Consider the following 27265-nt stretch of genomic DNA (forward strand, 5'->3'; position numbering starts at 1 on the left):
ATAATCTCATTACTCTGAAAATAAAAAGGGCTTATTTAGTAAAGAAAAATGTAATAAGGAGTGAAATTACTTTTTTAAAATGTCCGAAGGGCCCATCATGTGGAAGAAGGATCACATGTGTTCTGTGAGTCACAAAGGGGGAGAATTAGAACTGATGATAAAATATATGCATGTCCTTCTTAATCATGAAGAACAAAGGATGACTCCTGTCTTTCTTCCCACTTCCCCTTTAATTCCTCCAAAAGCTCTCTAGAGAGCACAAATATAAGGCACATGGGGCAGATCAACTGGCAACTCCGTAGGAAACAGCACACGTACAAGCAACCTCCACGTATATTTCCTATCGAAAGTTCATTTCGTTGCTTTGCCTACTCTTTAACCCACAAGAACCGTGAAGAATGGGATTTCTTTCAGATAAAAAATCGGAAATGCAGAGCAGAAAGATGACATAGGCAGAGAAGTGCTTGCCAAGATGTTGGAAGCTGCTGAAGGGCAGATGAGGAGGTGAGGAACAGAGGAGTCTGAAGGCACAACCTGAGCGCAGATGGCCGGCTAGATGATGCACGTGAGAAGTAACTCTTTGAGGAGAGTGCAAATGTTCAAAAAGATTTTTGTCACATCCACCACCGCCCCCCAGATGGAGGCATTTACTCTTTAGGATCTAGATACCAAAAATCAGCCAAAGTCATACGCAGTATGAGAAATTGTGTATCTCCTGCTCACAGAATTCTAATACCTTCTGATATGGTTTGGCTGTGTCCCCACCCAAAATCTCCTTTTCAGTTATAATCCCCAGAATCCCCACGGTGTCAAGGGCAGAACCAGATGGAGGTAATTGGATCATGGGAGCAGTTTCCCCCATTCTGTTCTTGTGATAGTGAGTGAGTTATCACGAGATCTGATGATTTGATAAGCATCTGGCATTTCCCCTGCTTGCACTGACTCCATCCCGCCACCCTGTAAAGAAGGTGCCTGTTTCTCCTTTGCCTTCCACCATGATTGTAAGTTTCCTGAGACCTCCCCAGCCATGTTGAACTGTGAATCCATTAAATCTCTTTCTTTTATAAATTGCCCAGTCTCAGGTATTTCTTCATAGCAGTGTGAGAACGGACTAATACATCTTCTAATGATTGTCCATGTAAAGTTGAGGTGTCTTCACATAGCACACACAGTCCATATCCTCGGACCCTGTAATAGCATCTCTCACCCCTTCTACATATACATACTTGGCCCCTATCACACTAAATTGCACACGGTTCTGGAAATAAAGCTACTCTTCAATGTCTTTTTATTAGGTTGGTACAAAAGTCATTGTGTTTTTTGCCATTACTTTTAATGTAAAAGTGATGTACTTAAAAGTTTTAAGAAAACTTTTAGTTTTCTTTACTCAACCCCTACTTGTTCTTCAAGACTCAGCTAATCTGTATGTTGGCCTCCCTGGACCTGCCTCTCTTCTTTGCCTGTGTGGTGTAGTGCCCTTCTGTGCTCCCCATGCCCACAGATAGCCTGTGCCCATCTACACCACAGCACATAACTCCCAGTGAGTTCCAACTGTCCATGGCTCTCATCACCTCCTGCACCACTGCCTCCACCACCATCAGGCTGAGTCAGTGGAGGGAAAGGGCCACATCTTCACTGATGCTGTAGCCACAGGAGTTTGGCATTGCAAACGATTTTAAAACTCAATGATTTTAACTTTTAGCTCAGTTCCTAATAAGTTTTTCTGTCCCAGTTCTGGGTAAGGTTGAATAAGTTCACATCACCCTGCCTCTCCCACTGAATACAGCTATAAAAGCCTGGACAGAACTCGGGGAGCATCTATGTGAGGATTCTAAAAGTAAAGAGTAGCAGGCAGAATGGGGAAGATGATCAGAATTCAAAGGACCACTGAGCTGGGGGTTAGGTGACTATACTCCCCTCTAGTATCCCCTGGCCTGAAAATGGATCAGAAACCCAGAAGCGGGCAACAGAGCACCTAAAAGACAAATGCAGGAAAAGCCTTCTAGTTCTGGCTTGAGGAGCAACGAAATGAACTTTTGATAGGAAATATATGTGGAGGTTGCTTGTATGTGTGTTGCTCCCTACGGAGTTGCTATTTGTGCTCTTTGGAGAGCCTTTGGAGGAATTAAAGGGGAGGTCATAAGGACGACAGGAACTCCTAAGGCTCCATAAGAGTAATGAAATTCCTAAAGTTTTTTTTCTCTCTCTCTCTTTTTTTTTTCTCATTTTCTCTTGCTTTAACCCCCAAGCAATCCCATGGCTGTAGAGACCATGATAGTAACAGAATCCCACAGGAATCAAGACTCTGAAGGAGGAAAAGCTTCCTCTCCTTCAGTCAAGCTATGGTTCCAAAAAAGGTAAAGCCAACCCCCACTGCTTTCTTCCCCTCTCTCTAGGTTTTCTCATCATTTGCTCCTGAATGTGGCGCAGTTGGAGAGTATACAACAGAACAGAACAGAAAACTAATATGCAAACTTTCTACCCAGAGAATGCAAAACAGGAGGCCCAGACAACCATAAAGTATCAGGGAAATAGCAGAGAGACAGGAACTTGGGAAAGCAACCCCATATGTTGTTTCTTAACTCTTTACCTCATTCCTGAGCTGCATATAGGTGGATCTGTTCCTAAACGATGTACAAAGAAAAAAAATTGGAGAACTGAACTAACAAAGAGACATCACCCAGATCCCAGAGAGATCACTGTGCTGCACACATATGGGACAGACCAAAACACCATGGCAAATGGCTTGAAAATCGAACTGACATTGAAAGACAAACTGACATTGGAACCACCATCATAGCGTGTGGACTGAAACTTGTAGACTAACCATAAGCAGGTTGATGGCCTGCAAATACAAAAATACCAAGGTGTTCCACAAGAATCTAACAGGACCCAGGATCTAATTACATAAAATTAGAAATGTCCAGGCTACAATTGGAATGACTCAATATACCAAAAACTAGAAAAATCTCAACTCACATCAGAAAAGATAATTAACAGAAGCCAATGCCAAAATCACACAAATATTGGAATGATCTGAAAAGATAGTAAAGAAGCAATTACAAAAATGTACCAGCAAGCAATCACAAATATTCTTGAAACCAATGGAAACACAGAAAGCCTCAGCAAAGGTATAAAAAGATACAAAGAAGAACCAAGTGGAAATTTTAGAAATAAAAAACACAATAAACCAAAGAAGACCAGGCTCAGTGGCTCACATTTGTAATCTTAGCACTTTGGAAGACTGAGGTTGAAGGATCAGTTGAGTCTAGGAGTTTGAGAGTAGCCTGGGTAACACAGTGAAACCCTATCTCTACAAAAAATACAAAAATTAAGTGGGCATGGTGGTGTGCACCTGTAGTCCCAGCTACTCAGGAGACTGAAAAGGGAGGATAACTCAAGCCTGGAAGCCATGATATTGTGCCACTGCACTCCAGCCTGGGCAACAGAGGGAGACCTTGTCTCAAAAACCAAGAAGAAGGAAGGAAGAAGAGGAAGAAGAACAATAAGAACAAGAAGATGAGGAAGAAGGGGAAGAGGAAGAAGGAGGAGGAGGAGGAGGAAAAGAAGAAAAAGAAGAAGGGGGAGGAAGAGGAGGATGGGTGGGGAAGGAAAAATGAAAAAACAAACAGAAACCCTGGATCAGCTGAATAGCATAATGGATATGACAGAGAAAAGAGTTAATTGACTAAAACTTGACCAGAACTTCAGGGACCTTTGAGACAATAAGAAAAGGTTTGACATTTGTGTCACTAGACTCTCAGAAGGAGAAGAAAAAAGTGCTTAAAAATATTTAAAGCAATAATGCTTGAAAATTCTCTAAATCTGACCTGCAGCTACATGCTCAAGTAGTTCAGGGAATCCCCAATAGGAGACACTAAAAGAAATCCACACTCAGACACATCATGATTATATTCCTGAAAACAAAAAACAAAGAAAATGTCTTAAAAGCAGTCAGGGAAAACAGACATGTTACTTATAAGGAATAATAATCCAAATGAATGTGGATTTCTCATCAGGAACCATGGAAACCAGAAGGAAGTGAAACACTTTTAAAGAACTCAAACAATTGCCAACTAATATTCTATGTCCAGGAAAAATATCCTTCATAAAGAGATGAAAGAGAGACATTCTCTGATGAAAGCAAGCAAAGGACATTCATGACCAGCAGATCTGCTCTAAAAGAAATGTTAAAAATGTTCATCACATAGAAGGGAAATGAGAGCAGAAGGAAACTTGGAACATCAAGAACAAAGAAGAGCAACTGAAAGAGTGAGATCTGGGTAAGTGTAAGCGATGATTCTTTTCCTCTTACGTTAATCAAATTCATAGTTTAAGACCTTCCATAAAAGGAAAATCCTGCCCCAGAAGATGTCCCTTACAAATTTTTTTCAAGTTTAGAGAAGAAACAACAGTTCTACACACTGTCTTCCAGAAAATAGAAGACAGAATGCTTCACACCTCACTTTTTGAGGTCAACGCTACCCTGATAGTAAAATCAGATGAAGGCAGGATTAGAAAAGAAAACTGCCGACCAATAATCCTCTTGAACATAGACACAGAAATCCTCATCAAAATATTAACGAATCGGCTGGGTGTGGTGGCTCGTGCAGTAGTACCAGCACTTTGGGAAGCCAAGGTGGGTAGATCACATGAGGTCAGGAGTTTGAGACCAGCCTGGTCAATATGGTGAAACCCCAGCTCTACTAAAAATGCAAAAATTAGCTGGGCATGGTAGTGCACGCTTGTAATCCCAGCTACTCAGGAGGCTGAGGCGGGAGAATCGCTTGAACCCAGGAGGTGGAGACTGCGGGTGGGCCAAGATCGCGCCGCATCATTGCACTCCAGCCTAGGTGACAGAGCAAGACTCTGTCTACAGATATATATATAGATATATATAGAGATATACATACATATATGAGATATATATATATCTCTCTCACCAAAAAAACACACCATGACCAAGTGGGGTTTATTTTATGAATGCAAAGCTTGTTCAGTGAGTAATCATCTAACAGTCTAAAGAAGAAAAACCAAATGATTATATAGTTGATGCAGAAAAGGCATATGACAAAACTCAGTATCTATTCATAATAGAAATTCTCAGCAACTAGAAATAAAAGGAAACTTTCTCAACCTGAGAAAGGACATCTACAAGAAACCTGCAGTTCACACCATAGTTAACAGTGAAAACTGAGAACTTTTCTCCCAAAGATCGGGAACAAGGCAAAGGTGTCCATCCTCACTACTGTTCAACATCACACTGTAAGTGCTTGCCAGTGAACTGCGGCAGGAAAAAGAAGTAAAAGGCCTACATATGGGAAAGAAAGAAATAAAACTGCACTTATTTTCATAAGAAATAGTTTTCTACACTAAAAACTTCTAGGCCTAGTCAGTGCATTTAGCAAGGACACAAAGCCAACACACAAAAATCAATCAGATTCCTGTGTACTACCCATGAACAACTGGAAACTAAAGTTTTTTTAAGTTTATAGTAGCTGCTCCCCCCAATTAAATACTTAGATATAAACCTAACAAGTCATCTACAACAGGAGTCTGCAGACTTTCTGCAAGGACCAGATAGTAAGTATTTTAGGCTTTGCAGGTTACTATGATCTCTATTGAATGTTCTCCTTTGTTTTTGTTTTGTTTTGTTTTGTTTCGGGGTTTTTTACAAACTTCTTAGCTCACTAGTCCCACAAAACAGGCCACAGACCAGATTTAACTGCTAGGTCATAGTTTGCAAACTCCTGATCTATAGGATCTGTATGCTAAAAACTACAAAATTCTAATGAAAAAAATCAAAAAAGACACAAATAAATGGGGAGACATCCTGTGTTCATGGTTTGGAAGACTCGGTATAGTAAAGATAACAGCTGTCTCAGAACTGATCTACAGATTTAACACAGTATCAATCAACATCCCAGAACTTGTCTGTAGATATAACAAGTTAATTCTAAAATTTATATGAAAAGGTGAAGCAATGAGCAAAGCTAAAACTGTTTTTTTAAAGTATAAAGTTGAAATAATTACACTACCCAGTTTTAAGGCTTATTACAAAAGTACGGTAATTATGATAGTGTGTTATGAGTGAAAGAGGAGACACTTAGATCAATGGGATAAAGAGATCACAAATGGATGTACAAATACAGTCATCTAATTTTAGACAAAGGTGCAAAAACAATTCAATCAAGAAAGGGTAGTCCTTTTGGCAGATAGTGCTAGAACAACTGGATAATCTATATGCAAATATGAATATTGACCTAAACCTCACACCTTGTAAAAAAAATTAACTCAAATATATTAACTTAAATATAAAACCAAAAATTGTAAAACTTTTAGAAGTAACATAAAAGAAAATCTTTGTGCCCTGGAGATAGGGAAAGACATATATCAAAAGCACAATCTATAAAAGAAAAAAATGATATACTGGACTTTATCAAAATTAAAACCTTTTCTCTAATGAGTTTTCTTTGGCATCACTTCACTAAAATAAAGGGATGTTTATAGAGATTTAAAGGAAAGGATGCCAAGGTGCCTCTTGGCATGGTTACGTACTCTGTTCCATCATCCCTGATAGGGCAGGAGCCACGTGTTTTCTTTGGGTTGGCTAATGGTTGTAACCATACAGCTACTTTAGGGTCACTGTCAGAAACTGCCCTTTGCCTTGCATGTCTGTACCAGCCCAGTCACCTTCTCAAAAAAAGGCAAAAATTAGAAAGCCATGCAGAGGAGAAACATTTGCTCAGGAAAACAATCAACTGGCAATTATTTTTTTTACAATGAAATGTCAAAGTATTATTTCCTCCTAAAAATATACCTCTCTGAAACATCCCATGCTTGAAGTTAATTTAAAATATTACTGCTGCCTTTCTTCTTCAGTGCATTTTCTTTGAAGAGACTTTTCAAAACCCTGGCCATCAGGCTTTCTCTCATTCGAGATGAGTGTTCTACATAATAAATATTCTTCATATCTTTCCTACTAGGAGGCAGAAAACTCTTCAGTTTTATAGTAAACTGGGGAAAACATATATGCATTGGTGTATCCTCATCAAGGTGACAAGAGAAGACTTGAAAAGGTGATGCATACCTCATAGGTGATTCTTTCTTCCCTGATTTCTGAGCTCAGCACATTTTTTACTAAAGCACATTACATTTCAAAGCCTTAATATAATTATTAAATATTCAATGTATACAATACACAGTTTCTTAGCTATCACGGGATCAGTTGCCTCTGCCCTGAGATCTGCTGGATGTCGTTCTAACTGGCCTCTTTTCAGGATTCCTCCTTACAGTCTGATGAGAATGAATAGGAGATAAAGGACAAGGAGGAAAGATCTGGTAGATTGGCGAGTAAGAGATGGAAAAATGGGGAGACAAATGATGGTTTCCAAAAGAAGAGAATCTTTAAACGACGTGCATTTTAAGTGAAGAGTTCTGGAAGTTTCATCCCTATAAAGCTGTAGGGACGTCTACTCTAGAGTGAAGTTTTATGGCAACAGTCACAGGGAGATACGCAAAGATGAATGGTGTTGCCTTGGAATGAACTTTTTATGAGTTCCCTCTGGTTGCTAGGTATGTGCGAAACATTCTTTCCTTGGGTCAGAGATTTTATTACCTTTCCAATGGCCAGGGTTTCACTGTTCTAACTGATGAAAAACATTTGTGCCGTATTCAAAGGGCTGAATAACCAGCTCATAACAACAGGCCACATTTATGGGGGAAATTGGAGGAGTCACTTCAGTCCAAGCAGCCCAGACTAGTTCAGACCAGATGCGGAAAGTGGAAGAGTAAAAGTGCCGGTCCCAGGGAGGCCAACTCAGGACACCGGCCACAGAAGCCGAAATGTACAGGAGATAGGACTTATCCCAAGGCACACTTCACTTGTGCTCACGAGGACCTTCGGTGGTAAGTGGAGACTGAAGCTTCCTGGATACTGGCAGAGCCAAATAATTCAATTTGATCAAATTCAAGGTGTCATGGTTAATTTCATTTTGGCTTTGCCTAGAGCCAGTAACTGCAGGTCAGAGGTGGAATTTATTGGATTTTAAGTTGAAACCAAAAGATCCAGATGAGCTCCGCCATACTACCAAAGGGAGGCCTGAAGAAGTGACAGAGAAAAGGAAAAGGCAAAAGTTGGCAGGAGGAAAAAGGGAGGAAAGAAAGAAGCTAGCTGTTTATTTAGCACTTAGCGAATGTGTGGCTTGTGCTAAGGACGTATGACATCTCATGCTATCGTCAAGAAAGACTAAATGAATCTTGCTGTCTTAAGACATCTCATAAAAGAGTGGACCATTCAAACTAAAAGGACATTAGCAATTGAGTGGGTTCGGTTGTCTGTATAAAATACATGTTTACGACATAATGCTATGGAAGGCATATAGAAAGTAAAATGGTAAGCCTACAGGACTTACGGGACATCATTAAGTAAATAAATCTTCACATTGTGAGTGTTTCAAAGGGAGAGAGACAGAAGGGCACAGAAAGCTTATTTAACAAAATAATTGCTGAGTGTTTTTTTAACCCTATTTTTCAGCAACAGCAGCAAACTTTGGTTTAAATGAAGTCACTGAGAAACTCACTGCACAGAAACGGATAAAAGTATAATTGTGACCTTAGGGGACATCTGAGTTCCCTAAATAAGAAAGAGAGCTGGTGAAAGAAACAGGTAAAAGCTCAGATGACAGATCTCTCTTTCTCTCTCTCTCCCCCGCCCCCCACCCTGAATTCTTTCCACCATATCATACCACTTCCTTATGGAGGCCTAATAAATCTTCCTGAATTCATGTTTCATCTCTCCAATAAGATCATTAGCACCATCACCTCGCGGCCTTTTGGTTAAGATCAAGTGTCAAGATCATAAGCCTGATCATAAGCAAATGTCAAATCTCATACTTTTTGCACTTGTTTTACGTTCAGGGGTACATGTGCAGGTTTGTTACATAGGTCAACTGCATGTCTGAGGGGCTTGTTGTACAGATTGCTTCGTCATCTAGGTAATAGGCATAGTACCCAACAGGCAGTTCTCCAACCCTCTCCCTCTCCCCAATCTCCAGCCTCAAGTAGGCCCCAGGGTCTGTTTTTCCCCTTCTTTGTGTTCATGTGTGCTTAATGTTCGGCTCCCACTTATAAGTGAGAACAGGTATTTGGTTTTCTGTTCCTGATGTTAGTTTGCTTATGATAATGGCCTCTAGCTCCATCTATGTTGCTGCAAAGGACATGATCTCATTCTTTTCTGTGGCCAAAGTATTCTTTTTTTAATTTCCAACTTTTAAGTTCAGGGGTACATGTGCAGGATGTGGTTTTATATATAGGCAAATATGTGCCATGGTAATTTGCTGCACAGATCATCCCATCACCTATGTATTAAGCCCAGCATTCATAGCTGTTCTTTCTGATGCTCTCCCTCCTCGTACCCCCACCCTCCAACAGGCCCCAGTGTATGTTATTCACCCCCATGTGTCCATGTGTTCTCATCATTCAGCTCCCACTTATAAGTGAGAACATGCGGTATTTGGTTTTCTGTTCCTGCATTAGTTTGCTGAGGATAATGCCTTCCAGCTCCATCTATGTTCCTGTGAAGGACATGATCTCATTCCTTTTTATGGCTGCATGGTGTATATGTACCACGTTTTCTTTATGCAGTCTATTATTGATGGGCATTTGGGTTGATTCCATGTCTTTGCTATTGTGAGTAGTGCTGCAATGAACATATGCATGCATGTATCTTTATAATAGAATGATTTCCATTCCTTTTTGTGTATATATCCAGTAATGGGATTGCTGGGTCAAATGGCATTTCTGCCCCAGGTCCTTAAAGAATCGCTACACTTTCTTCCACAATGGTTGAACTAATGTAGGCTCCCACCAACAGTGTAAAAGCATTCATTTTTCTCTGCAGCCTCACCAGCATCTGTTGTTTTTGTGACTTTTTAATAATAGCCATTCCGACTGGTGTGAAATGGTATCTCACACTTTGGTTTTGATCTTGCATTTCTCTAATGATCAATGATGTTGAGCTTTTTTTCATGTTTGTTGGCCACATGTATGTCTTCTTTTGAGAAGTGTTCGTGCATGTCATTTGCAACCACTTTTTATTGGGGTTGTTTTTTTCTTATAAGTTTGTTTAAATTCCTTGTAGATGCTGGATATTAGACCTTTGTCAGATGCATAGTTTGCCAATATTTTCTCCCATTCTGTAAGTTGTCTGTTCACTCTGATGATCATTTCTTTTACTGTGCAGAAGCTCTTTAGTTTAATTAGATCCCATTTGTCTATTTTTGCTTTTGTTGCAATTGCTTTTAGCATCTTCACCATGGAAACTTTAATTGTGCCTATGTTCTGAATGGTATTGCCTAGATTTTCTTCTAGGGTTTTTATAGTTTTGGGTTTTACATTTAAGTATTTAATCCATCTTGAGTTGATTTTTGTATACGGCATAAGGAAGGGGTCCAGTTTCAATTTTCTGCTTGTGGCTGGCAAGTACTCTCAGCACCATTTATTAAATAGGGAATCCATTTCCCATTGCTTTCATCAGGTTTGTTGAAGATCAGGTGGTTGTAGGTATGTGGTCTTATTTCTGGGTTCTCTATTCTACCCCATTGGTCTATGTGTCTGTTCTTGTGCCAGTACCATGCTGTTTTGGTTACTATAGTCTTGTAGTATAGTTTGAGGTTGGGTCGCATGATGCCTCTAGCTTTGTTCTTTTTGCTTAGGATGGTCTTGGTTATTTGGGCTTTTTGGTTCCATATGAATTTTAAAATAGTTTTTTCTAATTCTGTGAAGAATGTCAATGGTAGTTTCATGGGAATAGCATTAAATCTACAAATTGCTTTGGGCAATATGGCCATTTTTATGATATTGATTCTTCCTATCCATGAGCATGGAATGTTTTTCCATTTGTTTGTGTCATCTCTGATTTCTTTGAGCATTGGTTTGTAGTTCTCCTTGAAGAGGTCCTTCACTTCCCTCGTTAGCTGTATTCCTAGGTATTTTATTCTTTTTGTAGCAATTGTGAATAAGAGTTCATTCATGATTTGGTTCTTGGTTTGCTGTTGTTGGCGTATAGGAATGCTAGTGATTTTTGCACACTGATTTTGTATCCTGAGACTTTGCTAAAGTTGCTTACCCGCCCAGGGAACAGGGCTGGGAAGGTCTGTAGTCAAGCAGAGTTATTCCAAGTGGTGCATCTATGGAGGTACCACCCCAGAATGGAGAGACAAGTTTTCATAGAAAGAAAAATCACTCACTATGTGTAAAGCTGGGACAAGCACAAAACTAGAGAATGGGCAAGGATTAGAGAAGCAAGAGGTCCAAACAGGACACAGTGCTGATGCTGCAAAGAATGAGGAATTCATTCATTAAAAACAGATATATTCTAATATAGTTGCTATCGTTGATTATGTAAGCATGTTAAGAAGATGTTAAAGCATGTTAAGCCCCTAGGCTTCTCAACTCCTCTTCCTCTCCCTTTACTGTTATATAACATAATCAGACTGGACATGAGCTCATGAGAGGGATGTAGGTCTCAGTTCAATTCAATAAATATTTATGGCACATCGGACACTTTGCAAAGAGCTAGGATACAGAGTTCCTTGACTTCAAGAAACAAACAGATACTCCTTTCCTTCAAAAAAAGGAAAAATACATCCCTGCCTTCAAAAAGCAAGTAGTCTCTTCAAAAAATGCTCGAATAATTTCAGTACAGAGGGCTAAGTGTTTAACACAGTGTCTAATATCAAACAAATACCCAATGCATATCTGTTGAAGGCATGAATGAATGATAGAAGTACACCTCCAGTGGTACAGGAGTATAGCGCAGAAATAAGTGCAGTCTAAGGTAGGATATGATTGAAAGAAAAGTCAATTTGGTGAAAAAAAAAATTAATAAATGTGAAATGAAGTGATATGTTTTAGACTACTTTGCATTTTACAAAATACTTGTACATAGAATATCTCATTTATACTCACACCAACAAATAAGGAAGGTAGAATCCCCCCCTCACTTTTCATATAAGTCAATAGAAAAGTAAGAAATAGGCCAAGGTCACCCAGCTAGTGAAAGTCAGAGCTGGTACTTAAACCCATTTCTTGCAACTCTAAAGTTTGTGTATTTTACAGAAGCCCATGCTGCCACCAAGAGTCGACAAGTCTCAGATCTCTACTTGGAGCTTTGCATTCAAAATGTACTTCCACTACCATTTTCTAAGGTGTCTACCATTGTCTAAGGTGTCATTTCAGCTTCCAAAATGGGAAGGTGGGGAATCTTATGAAATTTCTGGAGCCATCACCTTGACTCTCTTTTCCTGGCCCCAGCACATAGAGAAACAAATGGTGAAAAGGAAAACAATAACAGTAGTAAAATGATAGTATTAGTAAAGTAGTAGACATACTCTTTAACAAAAACTCATTAAATGAATGCAAATCATTTAATGAATGATCAGTCATAATCACAGGAAGGTACTGTTATAGCATAAAGTTTGAGGGAACAATAAAATCATACATATATACGTACAGCATCATCAATTTAACTGTGAGAAATTGAGCTACTTTTTGCAGTTCTCTATGAGCATTGAGTCCTTGCACATAAATAAGAAATAACTTGGGCTACTAATGAGAACTCTGAACATAAAGGCAGCACCAAACCATGGTGCTGCATGAATGAAATGGCTATTTACATTTGTTTAATTATCTGGTTAATTAGGGAGCCATAAAATCAGAATGGGCTTGAGAGTTAAAGGGATAGCAGAGAAAATGCAATTGATAGTCTTCTGTTCCTTATCAAATCAAGATTTGCCTGTAAATAATTGCCCCCCCCCCCGAAGTTTCCTTCCTATTGCATACCTTGTCAAATCTAAAGGGATCTGCCCAGCATTCTAAAAGCCTCCAAGACCTCATTCCTCCTTGGTGGGCAGTAGAAAGAGCAATGTGCTAGAAGTGTGAGTCCAGAAGTCTCACTCTCCATCTTGGAAAAGCCTCCACCACCTTTCCTCCTCCTGTCCTACGTCAGTCCTCCCCAGGGACCCCATCCATGGGCTTCCAGCCAGAGTCATGGATCACCCCATCCTGCCCACTCTACTTCCTTCACAGAGCCATATCCATCTGCTTCTTTGCAGCACAGGTCAGGGCTCACCTTCCACCTGGGCTGTGGCTACCACCTAGTCAGCCTACCTGTCTCCAGCCTCCCTCTGTCCTGCAAGGTAATCCTCTAAGACACAAATCAGATCAAGTCACTCTCACAATGGAAACCCTTTACTGTTTCTCACAACCCTAGAGTAACCGAAGATGAGAATTCAAAGCTCCTCACCCAGCAGTGTTGACACATGCAGGCTTTACTCTATTTCTTTGACTCGAGGACACGCTGTAAAATCAGTATGTATTAACAGTTTCATATTTAAGAAGTTGGGCAGTCTTAATATGTACAGATAATGCAGTAGAAAAGTTTATTTTTCTGTTAAAAATAATATTGGATTTATGATGTATTTTAGAACCAAGGAGATGAAGTATGAAGAAAAAAAGTAGGAAAAATTTTGCTCCACCTATAAGGGAATAGGAGGGATATTTTGAAAATTGAAATATCTACACAATGGTTTTATTATCATTTTTTAAAAGTGTATGAACTTGAAGACAGGCCTGAGCTGTCTCCCAACTCTAACACTTTCTAGCTCTTTGACCTTGGAAAAGTTATTCAACTCACTAAACCACATCATCTCCCTTTGTAAATTGGATAAAATAATACCTATCTCACAGTGCTACTCAAAGAATAAAGTTATATAAGGTAAGATAAGCATCTACCACATGTGTAAAGGGAAGGTCTAAGAAATAAAATGTATAGTAATGGGGATTAATATTATCATTAGTGATATTATTTCCTACCATAAATTTAGCATTTCATAAATATCACATTGTTCCTTTCCTCAGTTGACACTATTGTGGCAACGGTAGAAATGAAATGCACAAGCATCAACAGAACTCTATTTACAACCTAAAGATGCATTTTTAAATTCCAATTAAAAAAAAAAAAAAGTCTATGCCCTAACCAAGCATTCCCTTTTCAAGTAACTATAGAAATTTCCAATTTGCTTTTGCAAAAACAAAAAATGTTTAGATGGTCGGTTAGAGATGATTACGATGGGATTGGGTCTGTATTTAATACTGCTTTGAATCAGAAGGAAGGATATAATTGTGTTGCACATTACATTTAATGAAAGTCAGGTAGACTTTCACCCTTAAGTCTTTTATTGCCAATGTTGTTCAGCAAGGAGCAGGTGAAACTCTTCCCAAGCTTGCCCTATTCCATTTCTATTAATTCATCAAGCAAGACCGAACTGGCTGTATAAATTATCAGTCAGTGGTAGAACTGACGGTTATTAGCACAATAGATGCCAGAAATCATGAAGACAGTGCTGGTAGTCTTCTCAGCCAATCAGAGCATGGCACTTGGCCAAAAGATTTTTGTTATTTTAAATTAATCAGCCTATACTCCCCTCACATGACCAGGGCCAAGGCTGGGCACAGGCAGAAAAAGGAGTACATGTCCAGCTGTTTGAATATTGCATAAATGTTACTGTTGCAATCAAGGTCTGAGCAGTGCCTGATGCTACACGTCTTTGGGAGAACAGGCAGGACGGGAACGGAGGAAACTTAATTACAGCATGTTTAAGCCGCTCACGGAGCTGCCCGGGGAGGGAGACCTAATGGGTGTCAACACAATTACAGATCTTCACACACATTTGAAAATAACAGACTGTGACAAGGACACAATTGCCGTGTTGTCATCTCATCTGCACAGCGATTTTACATACTGGATATCAACGCGGAATTGAATTAGAGAGATTGCACGGCAATTTCCCAGCCTGGCTTTCCGATTTCTCTGGCAGCCAAGGGACAATATGCCCAAAGGTAATTCCAGCAGCCCAGCTACCCCTTACCCCACCCTAGCCCTGCTCTTGCCTCAAACACTGATAAAACCATGATGGTTTCACATCAGCTCCTCGGCTGGCAACCTCAAGACACTCAGAAGACACTTAGAAGGTGAAAATAAGGGAATGCTTATCTCAAACACTCCTCAGACCTATGCTATCAGAACTCCTTGGGTCTCCCTCTTACCTATTCTTACGCTCTTAACCCCCTAACAAAACCCTCTGCTAGCTGTCACCCAGTAGGTCTCCCTCCCCTAGCAGCTCCAAGAGTGGCTTAAACATGTTGTAATTAACTTTCCTCCTTTCCTCCCTCCTGCCTGTTGTCCCAAGGGTGTGTAGCATCAGGCACTGCTCATTCCTCAATTGCAGATGGTCACATTTATGCAATATTCAATTTCTCTGGGCATTTGCCCAAGTTGCTCAAGTTTGCCCTTTCTGAATCGCAATCTCTCCATCTCTAATTTGGGGTTAGGAGAAACTGGTAGGCTACATCAGGATCACCTGGAAAATTCCTTTAAAATGTAGACTTCTAGGTGCCCAAGCTAGACCTACTGAATTGGAATCTTCACAGGATGAAAGCCAACGACCTTATTTTTAACAATCCCCCTCTCCATCGCCCAGCTCCTAAGACAATCAGCTCTGTACCAGTCACCAGTCCTTTCTAGAAAGTTAGAAAGGACTAGATGATCTGTTAGGAACCATTCTAGTTCCATAATTTGTCAAGTTGTTCATCTGATCATAATAATACCCATGGGCCACTTACTAGATACCAGCTGGCACTGGGCTTCTGCACATATACCATCTCATGTAACCATCATGATAGTCCCTCTGAGGAAGGGTTATAGATTATCAGCTACCCCTCTCTTGGGTCTTAAAACATCAGGCTCCACTCCCCTGCTGCACATCCTCAGGGCTCCTTACACTCCCCTAATCATCATAGCATCACACTGTTGACTGGTCCATCCTCCCAATTTGACATTCATGAAATTGGCCTGATGTCCCCATATAACTGCTTTATGGGTTGTTTTTTTGTTTTGTTTTGTTTTGTTTTGAATAAACATAGAAATTGACCCTCTCAGTCTTAAAGCTTGAAACTTACATTGGTGTTATCACAGTTATTTTCTCAGGAAACCAACCATCAGTCCTCCCAGATAGTATCAAAAAACTGAGGCTCACCATATCTGGACAATGAGATGCCAGACCCTCATCCATCATGATTGCCTAACTGACCACTTTCTTCCTATTAGCCAGTGCCTCTTCTTTACCTCTTCCTAATTCCTGTTTTTCCACATGTGGTTCTGCTACATAAACTTTGAATTTTAGTCAGTTGAAAAGATGATTTGAGACCTGTCTCCCATCTGCTCACCTGCAGCACCCAAAAAGTCTTCTTCCCTGGCAAAACTTGTTGTCTCAGTGATTGGCTTTCTGTGTGGTGAGCAAAAGGACCTAGACCAAACCCCTGGCATTTTGGTAATAGTAAATCCTATGAAGCAAGAAATCTTGCTGTGTTATTCATTGCTGTATCTCCAGGGCTGACACATGGTCAATGCTTAATATTGGCAGAATGAACATCGAACAGATGGGAAAAGTGATGCTCAGAAAGGTGAAGTAACTGATATGGTTTGGCTGTGTCCCCACCCAAATCTCATTTTGTGTTGTAGTCCCCATAATCCCCATGTGTGGTGGGGGAGGGACCCAGTGCGAGGTAATTTAATCATGGAGGCAGTTACCTCATGCTGTTCTTGTGATTGTGAGTTCTCACGAAATCTGATGGTTTATAAGGGGCTTTTCCCCCTTTTGCTCTCATTCTTCTCCTTGCTGCCACCATGTGAAGAAGGACATGTTTGCTTTGCCTTCCGCCATGATTGTAAGTATACCAAGGGCTCCCCAGCCATACTGAACTGTGAGTCAATTAAATCTCTTTATAAATTACCCAGTCTTGGGTCTGTCTTTATTAGCGGTGTGAGAATGGACTAATACACTAAATCAAGGTCATAGAATTTGAAACTGATTATCTAACTCATGAGCTGGTACTCTTTATATTGTTTCCTTTATAGAGCACCCCACAGTCTATTCCATCCTCATTCTTCCAACAGATCTTTCCTTCAGCCTTCTTTCCTTCAATCATTCCTCTATTTTGGCCGCACCCGCTGCCTGCAAATCTCACTTATGGAACTGCACTCTCCCTCCTCTCCTTCCTTCTTATTTCTTTCCATGGCACTCAAAAGTCATGCCATGTATTTTTCATGGAGTAAGACTCTCTCTTTTGGCAGTAAAGATCTAACCTCATGAAATTTCAGAAGACAATGTCCCTAAGATAGAAGTTCTTCATCTTTAGCACTTCAGTGTGACCCCAGCCATCAGATCAAAAGAAGAGAAAACCTATCAGCCTGACATCTAAGGCACCCCGACCCCACACACTGGCAGCCTCCCCTGGAAACCTGTGGCACCGTCGTGTTTTAAGTCTGTTGCTATCATTGCTATTCAGAATGGGAGAGCCTGCATCATCCATTAATCCTTCAAATAAGCTACATCAAAATTTGGTCTGAAATGTTGCTTACTTACCCTTAGCTTTTGAGTTATGTTGTTTTATAAAAGTTGCAAGTGCTACGATGGAGCCATGTATAAGGTGAGTCACTGAAGCTTGTGAAAAGGGCCGTGAACACCCAGGAGTCAAACTGGGACCAGAAGTGACACACACATGTGGGAAGTCACCCTCTGTGGAAACCTCATGCCATGACTATGGCGCCCCCACCTGCGTCAGCAGTCCCTGCGAATTGCCTGATGAGACTGGAAGCTCTAGGAGCATGAAGAGGCGCAAGCACTGTGTCTATGTGATCATGCACTTTTCTTAAAATCAAGCACCAGATATTTAATTTAGTGTTTAAGGAGCAATAACATGTCTTCATAGGCTCTGTGGGAAAGTCAGAGCATGAAAGATTTTTTTAAATTCCATAGTCTCGCCACTAACAAATAACATCAGTGAGTATTTTACAACGTACAATAGGACATTCATAACAACAATATTTATATCAAAAAGTGGGTTTATATTTACATTTCAATAGGTATATATTGAAATATTTTACAATATAGTTATATGTTTATATATTGCATATATATACTTGTGTATTTTATATTTTGTATTCATATATCATATAATAGGACTTGTATAAAGTATAAACATATATAGTACTTACATACAAAATTATATATAAGAATATACAAATATTTAGATATTTAGATATAAAAGCCCCATTTTTGATATTATAAATAAATGCTGTTATGAACATCCTGTTATAAAGTCATATTGCTGATTATTCTTTTCTTTAGTGTTGGGTAGAAACCAAGCCAATTCTCTCAAGGTACGAGAAATATCTTATTTTTTTGAAATCAAGTAAAACATCATTGAAACCCCTCATTTGCGAAGGCTGGAAAGCAAGTCATTTTTGGTCATTCTATGTGGCTCCTCCAGGGAAAGGAGGGCAAGCCCTGGTCAGGGCTGCTCACTATGCTGTCTCTCCATGTAAATCTGGGGGAGTTTTCAAGGTCCCGAAGCCTCCCCACACAGTGTCTGCCCCTGTGCAGGTTTCACTCCAGGGCCTCGAGCTGCAGGCTCCTCAGGCCCACCCAGCACTCACCACTCCAATTCCCAGGCATCTGCCTGGCATTTCAAGCCTTGCAGACCAAAGGCCCCTAGTCTGTCACTGAAGGATTCATCTCATTTATGTTCTTCCAACACAAGCTCATTCATAATTTAACTTGTATTTGCACTGCCTCATGTAGGACGCTAGTCCACGTGCTATAAATATTGTTTCAACTTTTTAAAAACCCATTTAAATGTTTTATTATGAAAATATTTATATACACACACAAAAAATATGAAAATGAAGGCCAGGCGTGGTGGCTCAAGCCTGTAATCCCAGCACTTTGGGAGGCCAAGGCGGGCGGATCACCTGAGGTCAGGAATTGGAGACCAGCCTGGCCAACATGATGAAACCCCATCTCTACTAAACATACAAAAAATTAGCCAGGCGTGGTGGCACATGCCTGTAGTCCCATCTACTCGGGAGGCTGAGGCATGAGCTTGAACCTGGGAGGCGGAGGTTGCACAAGATGGCGCCATTACAGTCCTGCCTGGGCAACAGCGTGAGATTCAGGAGAGGGGAGGGGAGGGGAGAGGGGAGGAATTATAGATGATATATCCAGAATTATAAAACACCATTGTTCTGGTGAGTCAAGTTCAAAATAGATTATTTCAATTCCCTTCAATCGCCCTATATACCTCTCCCTCATTTCAAAGGGAAACATGATTTTGAATTTTGATTTTGTTGTATTGGTACCTTGCTTTCATATAAAGTGTAACTGAATAATATCTATCCCTAAACAATTGTACAGTTTTGTTTGCTTGAAGGTTATACAAACAGTATTGTACTCTTAATATTCTTCAGAAACTTAGTTTTATCGTTCAGCATAATGTTTCCTTAAGATTCACTGTAACTGATGCATGCAGTTATGGTTAATTCATTTTGCCATAGTATTCCATCACATGAAAAAAACCTCCATTTATGTATGCATTCTCCTCTTAATGAATATTTGAGTTGTTTCCAGCTCTTTGCTATCACAAACATTGCTACTAAGAACATATTTCTGCAGTTCTCCTGGTACACACAAACAAGAAGAGATCTTTTGTGTGTACCTGGAAGAGGAATTGCTGAGTCAGAGATATTACTCATCTCCACCTGAAAAGATAATGCCAGTTTTTTTCCCAACATGTTTATACGCATTTTACATTCCCAACAACATACTGTAAGGTTCTGTTTTTCTCTACTATTTTTCATTACATAAGTTTTGTCAGTCTGCTAGGGGTGAAATGGCATCTACTTATAATTGTAATGTGCATTTCCCTGATTTCTAAGGAGATACTACATCTTTGCATATGTTTATGGCCATTTCAAATTTCCTTTCCTCTGAAATGCTTTATTTTTTGCCCACTTTTTTTAGCTTGTCTTTTTCTTTTTGATCTGTTGTGAGTCTTTAGATATTAAATGATCATTGATTATATATGTTGAAAATATAGACTTGTAGTTTATCTTTATACTTTTAATATTGTTTGATACATAAAGTTTCCATTTTTTTGCCTTTTATGAAAATACAATTTACATACAATAAATTTCATGTTTTACACATATGGTTTGAAGATTTTTGACAATATCTACACAAGTGGGCAAAAAGATACAGTGTCCCATCACCCTAGGATTTCCCTTTGTTCTGTTTTTCAGCCAATCATTGGCACCCCAACTATCACTGATAGGATGTCTGTTACTGAAACACCAGGCATTCCATCTAGGTCCTGCTGCTCCCCACACAGAAAGCCAATGACTAAGATGATGAGTATTGCCAAGGCAGAAGAAGGCTTTAATCGGATGCTGCAGCCAAAAGACAGGAGCTCAGTCTCAAATCCATCTCCCTGACCAGCTAAAATTAGAGGTGTTTATAGCAGGGAAGAAATGCAACAATGTGTAAGAAAACAGGAACTAAGGAGGAGCAAGGAAGCAATCGTGATGAATGAGTGGTCTGGCATTTCATTGTCTGGATGTGGTGATCTGATGAGTTTCACTAGAAACTCAAAGTTTGGTAGGTTTAGAGGCCTGACGGTCATTTCCTAAGGAGGGAACTCGAATAGAACCTTTTACTAACAGAAGGGTTAATTTCTATGTTTATCCCCCTCCCAAATAAAACTATGGAACTATTGAGTTGGTTTCATTTCTATCACCAATGATTAATCAGGCAGTTCAAGAATGTCTCATAAATGGCATATTTTGTGTCTGAATTCTTTCACTCAAAAGGTTCTGGAGATATACCCATGTTGTTTTATCAGTATTTTATTTTTTATTGCTGAGTAATGCTTTATTTTACAAATTTACCACAATTTTTTTTTTTTTTTTTTTTTTTTTTTTTTTTGAGATGGAGTCTCGCTCTGTCGCCCAGGCCAGAGTGCAGTGGCCGGATCTCAGCTCACTGCAAGCTCCGCCTCCCGGGTTCACGCCATTCTCCTGCCTCAGCCTCCTGAGTAGCTGGGACTACAGGCGCCCGCCACCTGGCCCGGCTAGTTTTTTGTATTTTTTAGTAGAGACGGGGTTTCACCGTGTTAGCCAGGATGGTCTCCATCTCCTGACCTCGTGATCCGCCCGTCTCGGCCTCCCAAAGTGCTGGGATTACAGGCTTGAGCCACCATGCCCGGCCACCACAATTTGTTTATCCATTCAATTGCTGATGGATATTTTACTTGTTTTCAGTTTGTTGATGAACATGAATAAAGCAGCTAGAAACATTTGTGTATACATCTTTGGGCATATGGTTTTGTTTCTGTTAGGTAAATAGGGGTGGAATTTCTGGGTCATATGGTCAGGGCATGTATACCTTTATGAGAAACCATCCAGCTCTTTTCAAATAGGGTTAAATTGTTTTATAATCCCACCAGTAATTTATGAAAGTTTGGATTACTCTACATCTTCAGAAAAACTTGATAATGTCAGCCTTTTTAATTTAATCATTTTGGTCAGTGTGAAGTGGTGTCTCATTGAGGTTTTAATCTGCATTTCCAAGATAATGTTGGGCATCTTTATTCACCACTTGTATGTCTTCTTTTTTGAAGTGTACATTTAAGTCTTTCGCCAATTTTTGTTCATACTCAGTTGTAAGAGTTTTATATTCTGAATATCTGTATTAGATATATATTTTTGAATAGTTTCTCCCGTGTGTCTTTTTATTTCATTTTCTCAAAGTAGATTTTGAAAAGTAGAAGTTACTGTGCTGAAGTCCAATTTATCTTTATTTTTTTCTTCTAGGATTAATGCTTTTTGGGTCCTATCTAAGAAAGTTTTGCCTATCCCAAGATCACCAAGAATTTCTCCTATGTTTTTCTCTAGAAGTTTTATGGTTTTAGGCTTTGCATTTAGGTCTGTGGCCCATTTTAGATTAACTTTTGTGTATGGTAAGGGTTGATGTTCATTGTTGTGCATATGTATTGTAAATTGTTCTAATTGACCATTAGAACATTTCTTATTGAATCGTCTTCACATCTTTGTCAAAAATCAATTCACCATTTATGTGTGGGTTTGTTACTAGACTCTCTTTTCTATTCTATTGATCTATATTTTTACCTTTATGCCAATACCACACTCTATGGAATACTGTAACTTTATGTTAAGACTTAAAATCAACTCATATAAGTCTTCCAATTGTCTTCTACTTTTTAAAAATTGTTCTGTGCTATTCTAGGTTCACTGTGCTGGGCAAAGTGAATGACTCCTGACTACATTCACCCTGGTGATCTTTCCCTTTTTGGGTCAGATGGTTCCCTTCAGTTTAATGATCTTCCATTTGCTGAGCAGCCTGCTAGGCTCTGAAGAAGAAATTTCAACTAACATCAGACTAATTATCATCTGCCACTCTCCCCCAGTGCAGTAGGGCCTGCAGTGACATGTACCATTTCACCAAGCCTTGCCTATGGCCCACCAGCAGCATCCATGTGGGGCAAAGCTTGATTGAGAAGAATAAAGCTCATGGATGGAACTCGGGGGACATTATGTTAGAAGAAAATAAGCCAAGAACACAAAGTCAAACACTGCGTGTTCTCATTCATATGTGGAAACTAAAAAAGTTGATGTTGGCGAAGCGCAGTGGCTCATGCCTATAATACCAGCACTTTGGGAGGTTGAGGTGGGTGGATCACTTGAGGTCAGGAGTTTGAGACCAGCCTGGCCAACATGGTGAAAACCCGTCTCTACTAAAAACACAAAAATTAGCCAGGCATGGTGGCAGATGCCTGCAATCCCAGCTACTTGGGAGTCTAAGGCAAGAGAATCACTTGAACCCAGGAGGCAAAGGTTGCAGTGAGCCAAGATTCCTCCATTGCACTCCAGCCAGGGTGACAAGAGAGAAACTTCAGTTGAAGAAGGAGGAGAAGAAGAAGAAAAAAAGAAAAAAAGTTGATGATATAGAGGCAAATAGTAAAACAGGATATGAGAGGCTAAAAGGGGTGGAGGAGGGAGAGGATAGGGCAAGATTTGTTAAAAGACACAAAATTACAGATAGATAGGAAGAATGAGTTCTAGTGTTCTGTACCACAGCCGGATGAGCATAGTTAACAATGTATTAGTTTAAATAGCCAGGAGATATTGAGTATTGAGGATATTGAAGGAGGATAAGGAATGAACAAAGAAATGACAAATTCTTTAAATGATGAATATAATGACCCAGATCTGATCACTAGACACTATATATGTATCACAATATCACTATGTACCCCATGAATATGTATATTATGTGTTAATTTTAAAAATTAAATGTAATTTAAGTATATATAGTGTGTGTGTATGTATATATATATAAAACAAACTTGGAACCTCCAGATGGGTATGAATCTCAATCTCTTTCTAGCTGCATGGTCTTGGGCAGTCCATGTAACCTCTCTGAGCTTCTATTTCCTTGTCTATATAATGTCCATAATAATACCTGATATGGTTTGACTGTGTCCCCACTCAAATTTCATCTTGAATTGTAGTTCCCATAATCCCCATGTGTAGTGGGAGGGACCTAGTGGGACGTAATCAAATCATGGGGGTGGTTCCCCCATGCTATTCTCGTGATAGTAAGTTCTCACGAGATCTGATGGTTTTAGAAGGGGCTTCCCCCTTTGCTCAACTCTCATTCTTCTCTCCTGCTGTCTTGTGAAGAATGACATATTTGCTTCCTCTTCCAACAAAATTGTAAGTTTCCTGAGGCCTCTCCAGCCCTGTGGACCTGTGAATCAATTAATCCTCTTTCCTTTATAAATTACCCAGTCTTGGGTATATCCTTACAGCAGCATGAGAACAAACTAATACCTACCCTAGTTATCCCACAAAGTCATTGAGTAGGTAGCATATGGGCATTGGTTATCATGATTGTCATAATGAGACAATTTAGTAAGAAGAGGAAATGAAAAATATTAGGAAAACCAATCATTGCAATGGGGAAATAAAAACAAAACCAAATGTATGAATTTGTCCCTACTTCATCTGCTGTTCTGGCCTTTTCAACAATTCAAAGGACCTGCCTGCTAAAGCCCATCTTGGTTTCCTGATGGAAACGATACTGTGAGAGATCCACAGAATGTCATCAGATAAGATTACTGCCAACTAATGGGGAAATGCCAGCAGACCATGCACTCTTCCCTAAGCAGTCCCAGAAACACAGAATTTCCTGAACCCAAGACTTTCTCCATCCACCCAGGAAGGTGAGGGGTTGGGGGACACCATTCCTAACAAGAGCCTTATCTGTGTGCCTGACACTAGGTTAAGATTTTCACATACATTTCCTTATTTAGTCTGTACAATTGCTCTGCAGCATAGATATAATTATTTAATATAATAGTTAAGAAATTTGAAGCCCTTTAGAAGTTAAGAAAGTTGCCTAAGAGCTCACAGAGTCAAAGCTGAGATTCAGATCTTGCTTTGAACCAAAGCTAGTGTACTCCCATTTCCACATCATCTCCCAAGTCAAACTTGAACAAGCCATGACCAAAGGTCTCCATGCTCTGCAATAAGCATTTATAATTTCACCCTCAATTCTTCCATTTATAGAGAAAAGTTTGCATGTAATTAATTTAAGGATAATTCCTCCATAAATTATACTTCAATCTAGTTCTATATTTAAATAATTAAGTTTAAAACAGAATGACTAATGAAACTAATGGTTACCAAATTACTAGATTTTGAAAATCATTGATTTTCTCATTTGCCTGCTAAAATTAATCACTTATTTACATATACAGATTGCGTTTGCTTTAGATTTGAGATATTTATTTTCCAAGTTTTTCCACCAGTTTTGAAATCCACTTGAAAAACACTCAGTTCTATTTCAATTATGCTTATTTGCATGGAAACCAAAACCTTATTGCTCTTCTAATTAATAATATTATGATTGTTCCTTTTATTTGAATACAATGCCCTTGTAACTTAAAGAATAAAGATTCAACCCAGCCAAGCAACTTTAAAAACACACATGGAAATGATCAGTATAATACAATTTCTTTTGGTAATAAGATAAATAAAAGCAAATTCTCCTGTTACAAAACACAAAAAACCCACTTTACAAAATACCTTTTTAGTAATTTCTATAAAATAATACTCTAAGATCTTATAACCATGTCATACTAAATGTTTACATATATGATGAGAAGGTATTTCCTGGAACGACTAGTGGGTGGGATAAGCCTAAAAGGATTTCCAAGAAATACAGAAACATAAGGATCCAATAATTTGAAAAAAGACTAAAAATATTCTAAGATTTTCAAAGTGCAAATTACCACGTACAAATTTGGTGGTTATAAGAAGCCTTTTTTTTGGCAATAAAATGCAAATTTAATAGAAAACATATAGGAAGTGCAACTATTGAGTTGTGAAACTTTTGTTTCAGTTTTACTTTTTGTATGTGGGCATGTAAATATGAGTGTACAGGCTGGGTACGATGGCTCATTGTGGTCCCAGCATTTGGGGAGGCTGAGGCAGGCGGATCACTTGAGCCCAGTAGTTCAAGACCAGCCTGGGCAACATAGTGAAACCTCATCTTTACAAAAAGTACAAAAATGAGCCAACCATAGTAGCACATACTTGTAGTCTCAGCTACTCAGAAGGTTCAGGTGGGAGGATTGCTTTAGCCTGGGAAGCAGAGGTTGAAGTGAACTAAGATCATGCCATTGCACTCCAGCCTGGGTGACAGACCAAGACCTTCTCTCAAAAAAAAAAAGGGGGGGGGTGTAAGACTGTGTGTGTGTGTGTGTGTGTGTGTGTCCTGAGTCATGAGTCATGGTCATGAAAGAAAATGTATTCGTTACTGTGGACTAAGGTCAAAAGTTTAAAAACCACTAACCCAATTGATCCATTGACCAGATGGAGTTTAGAAGGACTGATATTTTAGAGACTTCTGAAAATAATAAATAACAGACTTTGGCATCAGACAGCTAGTTTCAACTCTCAACAAATAACTCAACCTCCCTAAATCTTGGTGTCACATTTGTAAATGAAGATAATAGTAACAGCTCGCAAGTTTGTTTTGACATTAAAAAGATAATGTATGTGAAGTGTTTAGCACAGTGCCTGGCATATGATAATCAATAAATGTTGGCTATCATTTTCTAGAACTGCTGAAAAGCTTGTCTCTGATTAAAACATACCCACTTCAAGGTGTATTCATTTCCTCTGAGTGACATCTGTCACCTCTTTAACGAGTTTTTTACTTTTTGTCTATGTTCAGTTGCTTCTCCAGACAGCCAAGGACCAGAGGCAGAATTCAGTGACCAACCCTAAACATGAGAAAGAGCAGCCTCTCAGCAGTCCATGTGCATACTGATCCCCTGCTTAGCTTCAGACTCCACGTCACTCGAGGTGAAGAAATAAAAAGGAGGTGAAACTGGCCCAAATGTCCCATAGAACTGATGTATGGTTTCTTTTGAATAAACACAGAAATTGAACCTCCCAGTCTTAAAACTTGAGACATTTAGTTTTATCAGAGTTCCTTTTTCAGGAAATCAACCATCAGTCCTGCCAAATAGTATCAAGGAACTGAAACTCACTAGCCCATAGCATCTGGACAATGAAATGCCAGACCTCTCATCTGTCATAACTGCCTAACCAACTGCCCACTGCCTGTTGACCAGCTCCTCTTCTTTACCTCTCACACATGGTTACATTTCTTTCCCCACTACATAAACCCCTAATTTTAGTTGTTGGGGAGACACATTTGAGACTGATTTCCCATCTCCTTGGCTGAAACACCCGATTAAAGCCTTCTTCCCTGGAAATACTCATTGTCTCAGTGATTGACTTTCTGTGTAGTGAGCAACAGGACCTAGACTGAACCCCTGGTGTTTCAGTAACAAAGGGTCACACATCCCTGTACCACCATCTTAAGCTACTTTTTGTTTTTTTTTTAGACAGAGTCTTACTCTGTTATCCAGGCTAGAGTGCAGTGGTGCAGCCCCGGCTCACTGCAACCTCTGCCTCCTGGGTTTAAGTGATTCTTATGCCTCAGCCACTAGAGTAGCTGGGATTATAGGTGTGCACCACCACACCTGGCTAACTTTCATATTTTTAGTAGAAACGGGGTTTCACCATGTTGACCAGGCTGGTCTCGAACTCCTGACCTCAAGTGATCCACCTGCCTCAGCCTCCCAAAGTGCTGGGATTATAGGCCTGAGGCACCGCACCTGGCCTATGCTACTTTCAAATAAAAATGCTAGTATAACTAGGGAGATTCTGGGTCATCCTGGAATTCTTCATGACTCCTGGATCCTTTTTTTC

General features: G+C 39.6%; 1 long non-coding RNA gene across 1 annotated transcript; it reads left to right on the top strand.

Moving 5' to 3' along the window:
* Nucleotides 1–7766: 7766 nt before the first annotated feature.
* On the top strand, nt 7767–23283 carry LOC102123950 (uncharacterized). Its single transcript, XR_283560.5, has 3 exons — nt 7767–7908; nt 8537–8668; nt 22203–23283. It is a non-coding gene; the product is annotated as an uncharacterized lncRNA (long non-coding RNA).
* Nucleotides 23284–27265: the final 3982 nt, after the last annotated feature.

Source organism: Macaca fascicularis, chromosome 13 (genome assembly GCF_037993035.2).
Source record: "Macaca fascicularis isolate 582-1 chromosome 13, T2T-MFA8v1.1".
In the NCBI taxonomy this organism is placed as follows: Eukaryota; Metazoa; Chordata; class Mammalia; order Primates; family Cercopithecidae; genus Macaca; species Macaca fascicularis.